The sequence below is a fragment of the Maylandia zebra genome, linkage group LG20, assembly GCF_041146795.1.
Source record: "Maylandia zebra isolate NMK-2024a linkage group LG20, Mzebra_GT3a, whole genome shotgun sequence".
Classification (NCBI taxonomy): Eukaryota; Metazoa; Chordata; class Actinopteri; order Cichliformes; family Cichlidae; genus Maylandia; species Maylandia zebra.
In genome coordinates, this window is record NC_135186.1 from 35,339,249 (window position 1) to 35,351,463 (window position 12,215).

Genomic DNA, 12,215 nt, shown 5'->3' on the forward strand with positions numbered 1-12,215 from the left:
AATAGGCAAATAGTGCAAATGGAGATTTAGTAGTGTACGGTAAGAGATAGTGTAACAACAAAGTCTTATGAGGTAGTGGCAGTCCAATGCTCCACAAAGTGACTGGTAACTGGTGCAGGCCAGTGAGTGAGTCAGAGAGTGTGTGTGTTTGTGACAGAGTTCAGTGAGACCATGGAGGAGAAGAGGGGAGAGGGGGCAGAATCGGGAGGGAGTTAAGCTTCCTGACAGCCTGATGGATGAAGCTGTCCTTCAGTCTGCTGGTCCTGGCCTGGAGACTCCGCAGTCTCCTCCCTGACGGCAGCAGCTTGAAGAAGCTTTGCATTGGGTGCGTGGGATCAGCCGCTATGCAAAGGGCTTTTTTAGTCAGACGGGTGCTGTAAATGTCCTGGAGGGAGGGGAGAGAGACACCAATGATCCTCTCTGCAGCTCTCACTATGCGTTGGAGGGTTCTATGACAGGACGCATTGCAGGTTCCAAACCACACAGTGATGCAGCTCGACAGGATGCTCTCGATGGTGCCTCTGTAGAAAGTGTACATGATGGGGGCTGGTGCTCCTGCTCTTCTTAGTTTGCGGAGAAAGAAGAGACGCTGCTGTGATTTCTTGGCCAGTGCTGTGGTGTTGTACGTCCAGGAGAGATCCTCTGTGATGTTCTGTGATGTTCAGCAGAGGTCTCTGCTGTACCCATTTTGACTTAAACTGGCTCACATAAAGGACTCCCTTGTAGCGCTACTGTTAAGTTTGGAGACAGAGCATGCATAAAGACTGTTAAAGGATGAGAAGACCGCTGTAGTTCTGCTGCTGGGAGCCAGGTAACCACTGCTGGGAAACTGAGAGTATTGTATTAGTGATCAAACTATAAAAACAATCCTAAACACAAAATTGGCTTCCTCCCACCGTCCAAAGACATGCAGCTTGTGGGGATAGGTTAATTGGATAATCCAAATTGCCACTAGGTATGAATGTGAATGGTTGTCTGTCCCTGTGTGTTGGCCCTGCGACAGACTGGGGAACTGTCCAGGGTGTACCCTGCCTCTCGCCCTATGACAGCTGGGATAGGCTCCAGCGCCCCCCGCAACCCTGAAAAGGATAAGCGGAAGCAAATGGATGGATGGATGGATTTAAAAACCAAAAATGTGGTGCCTCAGTAACAAAAGCCATGAACACAACACAAGGGCTAATAGTGCCTGTCACACGTGGTACAAAAACAGGAAACATAACCCTCTCCCTGTGCGTGGTTGGCTCAAGATGCTATCTGTGAAATCTGTTTTAAGCCAGCTGCTGTGTGCCAGCCTTAGAAATTAAATTTAACCAAGCCAGCAACAAAAGTCATTTTTTAATGAAATAAAAGAACAAAAGAATTCATATGAATGTTAGTCCAATAAAAATCATCTGAAAGACCTGAACATAATTGAACTTCCTTTAATTTATTGAGCAATAAAGCACAGTGGTCGTCACTGTTGCCTCACAGCAAGAAGGTCCTGAGTTCAATTCCACCATCAGGCGGGGGTCTTTCTGTGTGGGGTTTGCATGTTCTCCTTGTGTTTGTGTGGATTCTCCCGACTTCCTTCCACCGTCCAAAGACATGCACTTAGTTAGGAGTGAATGTGAGTGCGAATGATATGTGTTAGCACTGCGACAGACTGGTGACCTGTCCAGGGTGTACCCTGTCTCTCACCTTAAGACAGCTGACATAGTTTCCAGCCCCCCGGGGACCCTGAAAAGGATAAACTGTAGAGAATTGATGGATGGAGTAATAAATTATTTGCAGATTGCACTCTGAAGCTACACAATGAAACTACTAAACAATGTAAAGAAAGGAAGTGGTCTAGATATATGCAGTGACAGAGATGAAGGCACATCGCATGAAAAGGAATCAGAAAGGTTTTATGAAAACAGAGTTTTGACTAGATAAAGTAACATGGTGTGAACATGGTAACAAATGGACTGGTATTTAGAGGAAACAATCTAGAATAATATGAGAGTAAAGAAAGAATGTCAGGAAATGAACAGATGCAAAGTTGAAAACTTTTCTGTGGAAAGATGAATTGTGATGTGAAATTCATTTTGCCACGTGCTCTGGACTAAAGAGTAGAGAGACCATCCAGCTTATCATCAGTGCTCAGTTCAAAATCCTGCATGTCTGACTGTATCAGAGTTTGTGTGTGCCTATGAAACCGCTAGATCTGACATTCATTTTGCACATGTTGTATCTCTTGGCACCATCAGTGCTCTAAGCTATTTACAGTACAGATTTTTAGGACAACATGTGCTCCCATTCTCATATCTTTTTTTCAGAAGTCACAAAGTCTCAAGGACATTAAACCACAAGCATAATTTGAAGTATGATTTTAGAAGTTCACAAAACACTAGAGATCTTTGTCTCAGTTATTCTATACATTTTTACATGCATTTTTTAGAATACATTGATTTACAAACCAAAGCCACAGTGGGTTCACCAGACCTACAAACATTTGCTGTAACAAAAACCATTGACTGGGCACCACTGCTAACAGAAAATATGATAATTTGCATGAACACAGGAAACATTTGTCTTCTTGTGCTGTTGTGGTTGCCCCAGAAAGGGTATCCGGTGTGAGATGATGCCAAATCAAACAGCACCTACAAACGTGACTGACTGTATTAAATTTAGTACAGTAGCATTAATCTGCCTCCTGCAGATCTGCCTTTTTCTCGGTAACACCATCTCCAAACCATACATCACAGCAGGTCTCACTGCCATCTTGTAAACTTTCACTTGTTCTGCCACAAATCACCCCTGGCAGTCATCTCCACTCACTCCACCCTGCTTGCATTCTTTTTCTTCTTTGAACTGGAGGGTTATGAATTCACATTTATAACTAGGCGAAACAAAGGAGGAGGAGGAGTGGCCTTGTATGTGGACAAATCTTTGAAATTTAATGTGGTGGAAAAGATGACGATGGTGATTGATAATGTACTAGAATGTATTACAGTTGAAATTTGTAAAGAAAAAAGTAAAAATGTAATCATTAGCTGTATATACAGAGCTCCAGGTAGTAGTATTGAGACATTTAAAGACTGGATAGAAGAAACATTTATTGAACTGCTCACAAAAAAGTTTTCATTTGTGGAGACTTCAATATTGATTTGCTAAACCCAAATAAACATAAAACCACTGAGGAATTTATAAACACAATGCACTGTATGAATCTATTCCCTAAAATTACTAGACCTACCAGGATTACATCACAATGTGCAACTCTCATAGACAACATTTTTGCAAATGACATTGAAAATAAGACTGTAAGTGGACTCCTGATTAACGACATAAGTGACCATCTTCCAATTTTTACAATCTATGATAGGAATTACAAGATCAATAAAATGGACAGTAAAAAAGAGTACAGACGAGTAAGAACAGAAGAAAGAATGAATGCATTTAAAAAAGATTTATTGAAGGAAAACTGGGGTGAATTATATCAGGAACAGGACGTTAATAGTGCTTATAATAAATTCCTTAGAATATTTACATTACTGTACAATAACAACTGTCCAATAAAGCAATATAGTAGGAAACAGAAATATATGGACTGTCCATGGATAACAAAAGGTCTGCAAAATGCATGTATAAAGAAAAATGCTCTATACAGAGAGTTCTTAAGAACGAGAACTAAAGATGCTGAAATCAGATACAAAAGATATAAAAATAGGTTAACTAATATACTTAGATTTAGTAAAAAGGAATACTATAAGAAGCAATTAGATATAAATAGAAATAATAATAAAAGATTATGGGAAATCCTGAACAGTGTTATAAAATGTGGGACTGGACAAAAGAACTATCCCAAGTATTTCATTTGTAATGACCATGAAGAATACAATATGGATGTTGTGGCAAATAGTCTCAATGAATTCTTTGTAACTGCTGGACCTAATTTAGCAAGAACAATCACTCATCCTGGGAAAGCACAGGAAAAGCCCGATACACTGATTGACAGAAATCCATATTCTATGTTTCTCACAGCCGTTGATGAAAATGAAGTTTTTGAAATTGTCAAAAAATGTAAAAATCACAAATCTTTGGATTGTAATGATATTGATATGATAGTGGTTAAAAGAGTCATTGAGGCTATTATAAAACCATTTACATACATCTGTAATTTATCATTTCAAACTGGTCGATTTCCAGACAGAATGAAAATAGCAAAAGTTATACCTCTATACAAATCTGGAAACAAACACCATTTCACAAACTACAGGCCTGTCTCTTTACTACCTCAATTCTCAAAAGTTCTTGAAAAACTGTTTAAAAACAGACTGGAAAAATTTATAGATAAACATAAACTACTCACTGAGAGTCAGTACGGATTCAGATCAAGCAGATCAACATCATCGGCACTATTAGATTCAATAGAATACATCACAAATTCCATAGACAAAAAGCAATATGTGGCTGGGTTATTCATAGACTTGACAAAGGCATTTGACACTATAGATCATGATATATTAATAAGAAAACTGGAACGTTATGGTGTCAGAGGGGTCGTTTTAGATTGGGTCCAGAGTTATTTAAGTGACAGAAAGCAGTTTGTGAAAATAAATGGTGGTTGCTCCTTATGTATGCACATTGCTTGTGGTGTACCCCAAGGGTCAGTTTTGGGTCCAAAATTCTTCAACTTGTACATTAACGACATCTGTAAAGTGTCCAAAGTATTAAAAATGGTTCTCTTTGCTGACGATACAAACATTTTTTGCTCTGGTGATGATCTGCAGAATTTATTGGAGGATATGACTAATGAAATAAGTAAAGTGAAGTTCTGGCTTGATAAAAACAAATTATCATTAAATTTGAATAAATCTAAACTTATGTTATTTGGAAATAGTAGTTTAAATACAAATGCAAAGATTCAAATAAATGGTGTTGATATTGAAAGAGTCAGTGAAAATAAATTTCTGGGGGTAATAATAGATGAAAAACTTAACTGGAGAGCTCACGTAAGATATATTCATTCCAAAGTATCACGAAGCATTGCAGTACTAAACAAGGCAAAACAGGTATTCGACAGAACATCACTTCATATTCTCTACTGTTCACTGGTTTCACCATACTTAAGCTATTGTGCAGAGGTCTGGGGCAATAACTATAAAACCACATTACATTCACTTTTTACTCTTCAAAAAAAAGCAGTTCGAATCATCCACAATGCAGGTTATAGGGAACATACAAACTCACTATTTTTGCAGTCTGAAATATTGAAAATTGACGATATAGTGAAATTCCAAACAGCACAAATTCTATTCAAAGCAAAAAATAAAGAACTGCCAGGTAATATTCAGAGTATGTTTTTTTTGAAAGAAGGAAGTCATAATTTAAGGGGTTTTTGTAACTTCAAAACAATGAAGGTACGTACTACAAGAAAAGGCTTTTGTGTTTCTGTTCAAGGGGTGAAATTATGGAACAAACTGAATATGGAATTAAAGCAATGTCCAAACATAAAACTGTTCAAAAAGAGTTATAAAAATATGATCTTCTCGATCTATAAAGAAAAGGAAAATATTTAAATTAAGTGAATGTCTCTATTTAAAAACAAACAAACAAACAATAAATTCATGATGTGATATTATAGTATATAGTATATCAGAAATCTGTTCACTATTTTTATTACAAATTATATCAGTAAGGAAGCTGACTAAATATTCACTGATAATTTATGGGACAGGGGTGGGATTAAATAAGTGTATACTTCTTCCCACTCCCTTTCAACATGTAAATTAATCAGAATGTTTTTTGTATGTAATTTGTATAGTATTTTTTTCTCTCTTATTTCTTTTCTAAATGTACTTGTATATTGTTCACATGTTGAAATAAATTACCAAACCAAAACCTCTCTTGTTCATGTTTGCTTGACATTTTTTGTTTCAACACTGAATAAAAAAGTTGGTTTGAGTTGCCATCTCTTTACAGTAGACTCCACAGGCTGTGGTGACTAAATTGTGTTAACCACACGTTTTAACATCTCATGACATAAATAACATAAATTCACTTTGTATCTGTAACACTCTACGCTTCAAACTGTGAATAGAATTCATCATTCCAACTCATTCATCAAAAAACCTGTCGTGACACACAACCTCATCATAGTATAAAGTGTTTGGGAAAAGTTTGAAATTCGCTGACACCACATTGGAAACGGTTTTGAACAGAGTGCTGTTTAAACTCCTTCTCATGACGTCACGTTGCGTTTGCATCCTGCCACCTGTAGGAGCAGCACTCGTGGTTCTTATGTGAGGGTGGGAGCAGAGAGCTCATATCATCACTTTGACTGGAGGACTTGCTCACTTCACAGCTGCTATAGGACTGAGATATTAAGCTGAATTTCAAAGAGACTGTGATACTTGGTGTGAAAAGCAGGAAATATTTCTTTTTCCGTGTCTGTAATTTTACAGGTCAGAAGCTGCAGCCTCAGCAGGCACCGAACTGCTCAAGATGTTGAATAAACTCCTGCAATATGTCCGTAGTGGAAAAATCGGCACCACTGGCACAGGCATCGGGATTTTCTTTGCATTTTTCTATCTGCAAGCCAAGATGTGCGCTTGCTCAGGCCACACTTTTGATTGCAATGAAATGGTGGTCGTGCCTGTTCTTTTAGTATTTTTCCTGGTGCTCCTGATAGACCAGACATTTCGGAGCACAGCGGAGCATCCATCCACGTTTTTATGCCTTGTACTAAAGCGCGTTATCAGAGCGTTTCTAATCAGTCTGCTGTGGATTGTAGCTGTGTTGCTTTTCACAGACTGGTATAGTTGCTGTACCACTGATGAAAAAAAGAGGAAGCTGTTCTGCGAACCTGAGGGTCTCACGGCTGATGAAAAAGCTCAAATACCTGAGCTGCAAATGAAGTCAAAGGTGAGGATGTTTTGTTATTTTTCACACACAGTGCACATGTAATGTTATTGTTCTGTTTTTTTAATTTATGAAAGTATAATAAATACACACACACATTAATGCTGTTATGTTTTGCATGTTTGTTGCTTCTTTTTCAGCTTGCTGCTTACTCTCTGCTCCTCAGCATGACTGTTGTTGCTTTCTTCATGACTTGGAGTGGGTGGAGAAAATGGTTTATAAAAAAATTCAGTTGTTGCAACAAGAAAACTTTTTACTACAAACTGATTTTGGAAGAAGAGAAAAAAGTTCTGGAGGAGCTTTTGAGGAAAGAAGCAAATGAAACTCTGACTAAAGAAATCACGAGCAACATAAAAAGGAAAGACTGGGACGGCTGTTTTAACGTTGCTCAACAAATGATCAGTAATGCAAAACATCAAAAACCAGAAGCAACCAACCAGCAGATCAACTGGATCAGTGAGGGGAGCTCCAGCAGAGGGGGACAGCATCATCAAGCAGCAGCACATCAGCAGGTAAAAGGCTCTGTTATATACAGATGTTACAGCTGCCAGACTCAGTCAGGGGCGTCAGACTCAATCACTGAAGGAGCCAGAACTCAAAATATACTTTAGGTGTTGGACCAAACAGGATCAACATTATTGAACAGACCAAAGGTAACCCTGTTTTAAACAGAAATGCAAACTGAAATATTGACATATTAAATTATGTTGCCGTTATTGGGCCTAGAGTCAACAAGTCTGGTCTAAAATGATGAAACTAGTTTTTGTTTGGATTCAGCTGACCATGAATAAGTTGAACTTGTAATTTTGGTGCAAGTTAACTGGAAATCGAAAAATACATTAGTTTACACTTGTGTTTCCTCCTAGTTTGCAAATAGATAAATAAAGGTTAATAAATAATAGGATCCATATTAGGAATCTGCTGAACACTAACACTGTGCAGAAACACAATGAAGAGCCAATAATTAGTGCACAGAGATTCTGTCATTTCTTTTTTCAGTGAGAAATACATTTTTTATTCATTCATAAAATTATTTTGCAGGCACAAAAGTATGAACTCCAAGCATTGTCACAAGGTAAATTAACCCACAATCCTTATTTCATCTTACAGCTCTTGACATCACTCAACTTCCCTTTTACTGTGAAAATACTGAAAATCAGACACTTCATTATGTTTCTTCACTGATGTGAAGACGGTGATCTGCACATTTGCCCCCCGAGGTCTCTGCTGTACTTGTTTTCACTAAAACCTTTTTGCTGGTTTTACATTTACAAAACTATCATAATGACTATGGAACGCAAGGACTGCTATAATGAATTAATTAAATACACCATTAAATAATTAATTAAATGTGGCAATAATTAATTAAAATTTGAAATAATAAAAAAAATTAACACAGTAATTATTAAGTAATTATTGACACATTTAACTAATTATTTATTTATTTCACATTTTAATTAATTATTGCCACATTCAAATAATTATTTAATGGTGTATTTCATTAATACATTATGGCTGTCCTGGCGTTCCATAGATGACACAGCAGACAGTAAATTTCTAAACTATAAAAGTAACAGGGAGGAGAGGGCGGGGCGGCATCTAATAACCAACTCGCAAAATAAAACAAAATAAAAACAAAACAACAAACACGAAAACACCAGACATCATGATACAGACTTATAATTTGCACCGATGTTTTTTCGAAACATGAAAAGTGAGCGCGAGAGCCCTCGATGCGCCGGCTTGCTGCTGAAGTCAAAGTAAACTTTGTCATCTCCGCTACATAGGTGAGCCACACGATCGTGGCTCAAGAGTTGGGAGGTCGCCTTGTAATCGGAAGGTTGCCGGTTCGAGCCCTGGCTTGGACAGTCTCGATCGTTGTGTCCTTGGGCAAGACACTTCACCCGTTGCCTACTGGTGGTGGTCAGAGGACCCGGTGGCGCCAGTGTCCGACAGCCTCGCCCAAGGCAGCTGTGGCTACAATGTAGCTGCCATCACCAATGTGTGGATGACTAGATGTGTAAAGCGCTATACAAATAGAGGCCATTTACCATACAGTCCAATATATATAGAGAGACGAGACGACGAGGCTCCAGTTAAGTAAACAATAAATATAAGAAGAGTAAGAAAATAAATATACACTTTAGGACTCGGGGTAAAGGGATCAATAACAATTTATAGTTTGATGATTTAAAGTCGCACACACAACCCGTCGAAAGGGGAGGGGCTGCTTCCAAATAGAGCACATTTCATTCATAATGATGTGAATCCAAGCCCATTATGTATTCATGATCTGAATCCTGGGTTGTGTGAAATCCCAGAAATAAACCTTAGACAAAGTGAATCTGTGAACTAAGGTGTAGGTCTGTTAGGTCATGTTGTGGTGATCCTCGAGTTGGTGGATTTGTGTTCATACTGGAGGGCAAAATTAAAACCAATGGAAGATGGACAAGAAACGTTGAAAGCCATCAGGTGCTCAGTTTAGAAATAATAGAAAAGAAGCGAAGAGAAACGAGCAAAAGATGCAGGCAATACAGGCCAGAGGGAGTGTTCGCCCGGGGCGCCAAACAGGCTAGGACCGCCACTGCAACTAGCATATGTATCGTCCCATTTGAATTAATGAAGGATGAACTTATTTTAGTGTTATAAATTTTAACTGTTAGAGTTTAATTTAACCACTAGTGTTTTTGATTGTTGAACAGGCTACAGTGTCTTAATTAATCTTTCAGAGAGCAGTGAGAGTGAATTTTGGGGGATTTTAAAACACTTTTTTTCTTGAGAAATGACAACGTAACAGCCATATTCATTAAAATATAGTTTTATTAAAAGTTTAAATGGAAAGAACATTCTGGAACAGTTGGGAATTATTATAAAACCATTACAGTCATTAAACAATGTCCTCACTTCTGTATCATAAAAAAATCACCATAGCTACTATTTTTAATTGTTACTGATATTATTTAATACTTGGTGCAGGAAACTTGCTCATTGCAAAGTAGTTTGTAAACAGTGGTGGGAAACACTGTGTCTGCCTCGCCAACCCCCCCTTTGATCCCTGTTTAATGATCTCAGTTGGCTTTTAATTACTGGATTCTAATTTAGTTATTGTTAGATTGTTACATGGGAGTTATTTGTGTTTGGAGTTGCAGAGCAGAACCACCAAATAATAACCTAGTGTATATATATCTATACTGGGCTTTTCTATTCTTTTTCTGTATATATGTCTATGTGACATATCTGAGTGAAAATGAGGCTTAAATTACTTTTGAAATTCTAAAATGGGATTAAATGTAGTCTAAAGGGAATTTTAAAATCCAGACTGCGTGTGGTCTGAACATTACAAGTAGGAACTTGTTCACAGAATGCGATTCGATCATTTAAATAATGTTAAACAAAAATTTTAATGGGTTAGTTTTTGAAACTTTGTCGCTCAATATATCTTTCGCTGAAAATGGTCACTTGGAGGCTTTAGAACTGATCAGAAAACCACATACGGATCAGAGTCCAATTGCACAATATGAACAAGAGTCATTAATTCAGACCAAGATCCAATTCTGATTCTGGTCTTTTCCCAGCTCTTCCTATCCAGATTAGATTTTGGATCTGCTCACAGTGTCCGTAAAACGACTCTTTTAATCCTTTCTAGTTTGTTTAGTTTTTCAAAGACTATCACCATCCACACTGACACATGTTCAATTCCTCACAGTGAGTCAGAACTGTGATTTTGTTGCACGCAGTGCCTGGAATAGAGCACAGAAGTAAAAACAAGCTATAAGTACAACTTTGTCTCAGTAAACACTAACACTTGTTTTTTATTTATTTATTTTAATTGTTTTCATTTTTCAAGTCTAGTTTAATGTCATTCAGTTAACACAAGAGTTCAGATTTCAGTCTAGAGTGACTGAAATAACTTTGTTCTTTACAGAGACACTTCTGTGTTTTCTGACAAAAATGTTTTTTTGTCCGATAGACATCAGAGACACCGAACCGTTATTTGATGAATACTTCTGAAAGAAGATGAAGAGGTGCAGCTACAAAATCAATACAAATGACCACTGACAAATCCTGCCCATCCAGCAGTCTGCTTTCTGATGCTTACCTCGGTTCAGGTGTTGGGTGCAGCAGTCTGATCAGAGACAGCCCGACCTCATTTTCCTTTGTAGCTTCCTGCACCTCCCCCAGCTCCTCTGGAGTCCCACTGAGACGTTTACAAGTCTGCACGACACCCAGTCTCTCTGTATGCAATTTTTGTCAGACTATGTAAAGTGTCCATTCTGTGTTTTTGCTGTTTGGAATGATAAATCTAAAGAAATGTTTCCATGTTTGTATTATGCTTTATTTTTTTATGTAGCCTATTGATAATTCAGCTTTTACATTAATACACTTGCAAATGGAGTGGTGTAAGTAAATAACATTCATCAAAATAAAGTGCTCTGTAAAAAACAAAACAAATACCCTGTGATATTTTGTGGACTACCTTATGCTTTAATAGCAGCACATGTTCCCTGTGACACTGTATTGAAGCTTGTGCTGTGTCATTTTTCACAGAGATCTTATCCTGATGATGGGAAAACTGGACCACTACATGAAGTGTTCTCAAGCACATCCTAAAGATTCTCAGTGAGGAACAGGCGTAGACTCTGTGGTTGCCATACATGATTTCAAGCTATCTTAATCACTGTACATCAGGAATACAAAATAAAATAATGTGGTTCTGTATATTCAAGTATTCACCTCAGCTAATTTTTTGGGCACCTAACATTGTTGAACCTCGATCTCCAATCCAATCAGAAGACTCTTACCTCTTACCTGTTTTTATGTGATAGTGTTAAAATAGTATTTAGTGTTTTCTAGCTGGTTTTTTTTTTTCTTACTGCACAGTAAGAAGAAAGTCTACTACTTGTTTTTCTCTGCATTTCATTCACTCAGTGAAACAATGGGCAGCCACTAAGCAGGCGCCTGGGGAGCAGTGTGTAGGGACGGTACCTTGCTCAAGGGTACCTCAGGGTAGCTGTTCAGTTGATTCAAACCCCCGACCTTCCGATCATGGGGCGACCACTCTACCTACTGAGCTATCCCTGCCCTAACATAGTAGAGAGAAAGAGACATATAGTCTCAATCAAAAGTTTAAGACCAGTTGAAAAATGGCACAAAAAAAATCATAATTTGTATGGTTTGATCTTAAGAACATTCGAAACAGACCTTCAACAAGCAACATGAAGAAATGGGAGTGAGACAAAACATTTTTTTTAGCATGATAATAAACTGAAACAGGCTGTTTTACAGCTGATCAAAAATTTAGGGCAACACCTCCATAAAAACACATAAAA

The 12,215-nt window shown here is 37.8% G+C and overlaps 1 long non-coding RNA gene across 2 annotated transcripts; it reads left to right on the top strand.

The window, feature by feature from the left end:
- Positions 1–6,312: 6,312 nt before the first annotated feature.
- Positions 6,313–11,336, top strand: LOC101483865 (uncharacterized). 2 transcript variants are annotated; one of them, XR_003021921.2, is made up of 4 exons: positions 6,313–6,888; positions 7,026–7,397; positions 7,927–7,960; positions 10,856–11,336. It is a non-coding gene; the product is annotated as an uncharacterized LOC101483865 (long non-coding RNA). The 2 variants fall into 2 exon arrangements; XR_013094914.1 differs by lacking the exon at positions 7,927–7,960.
- Positions 11,337–12,215: the final 879 nt, after the last annotated feature.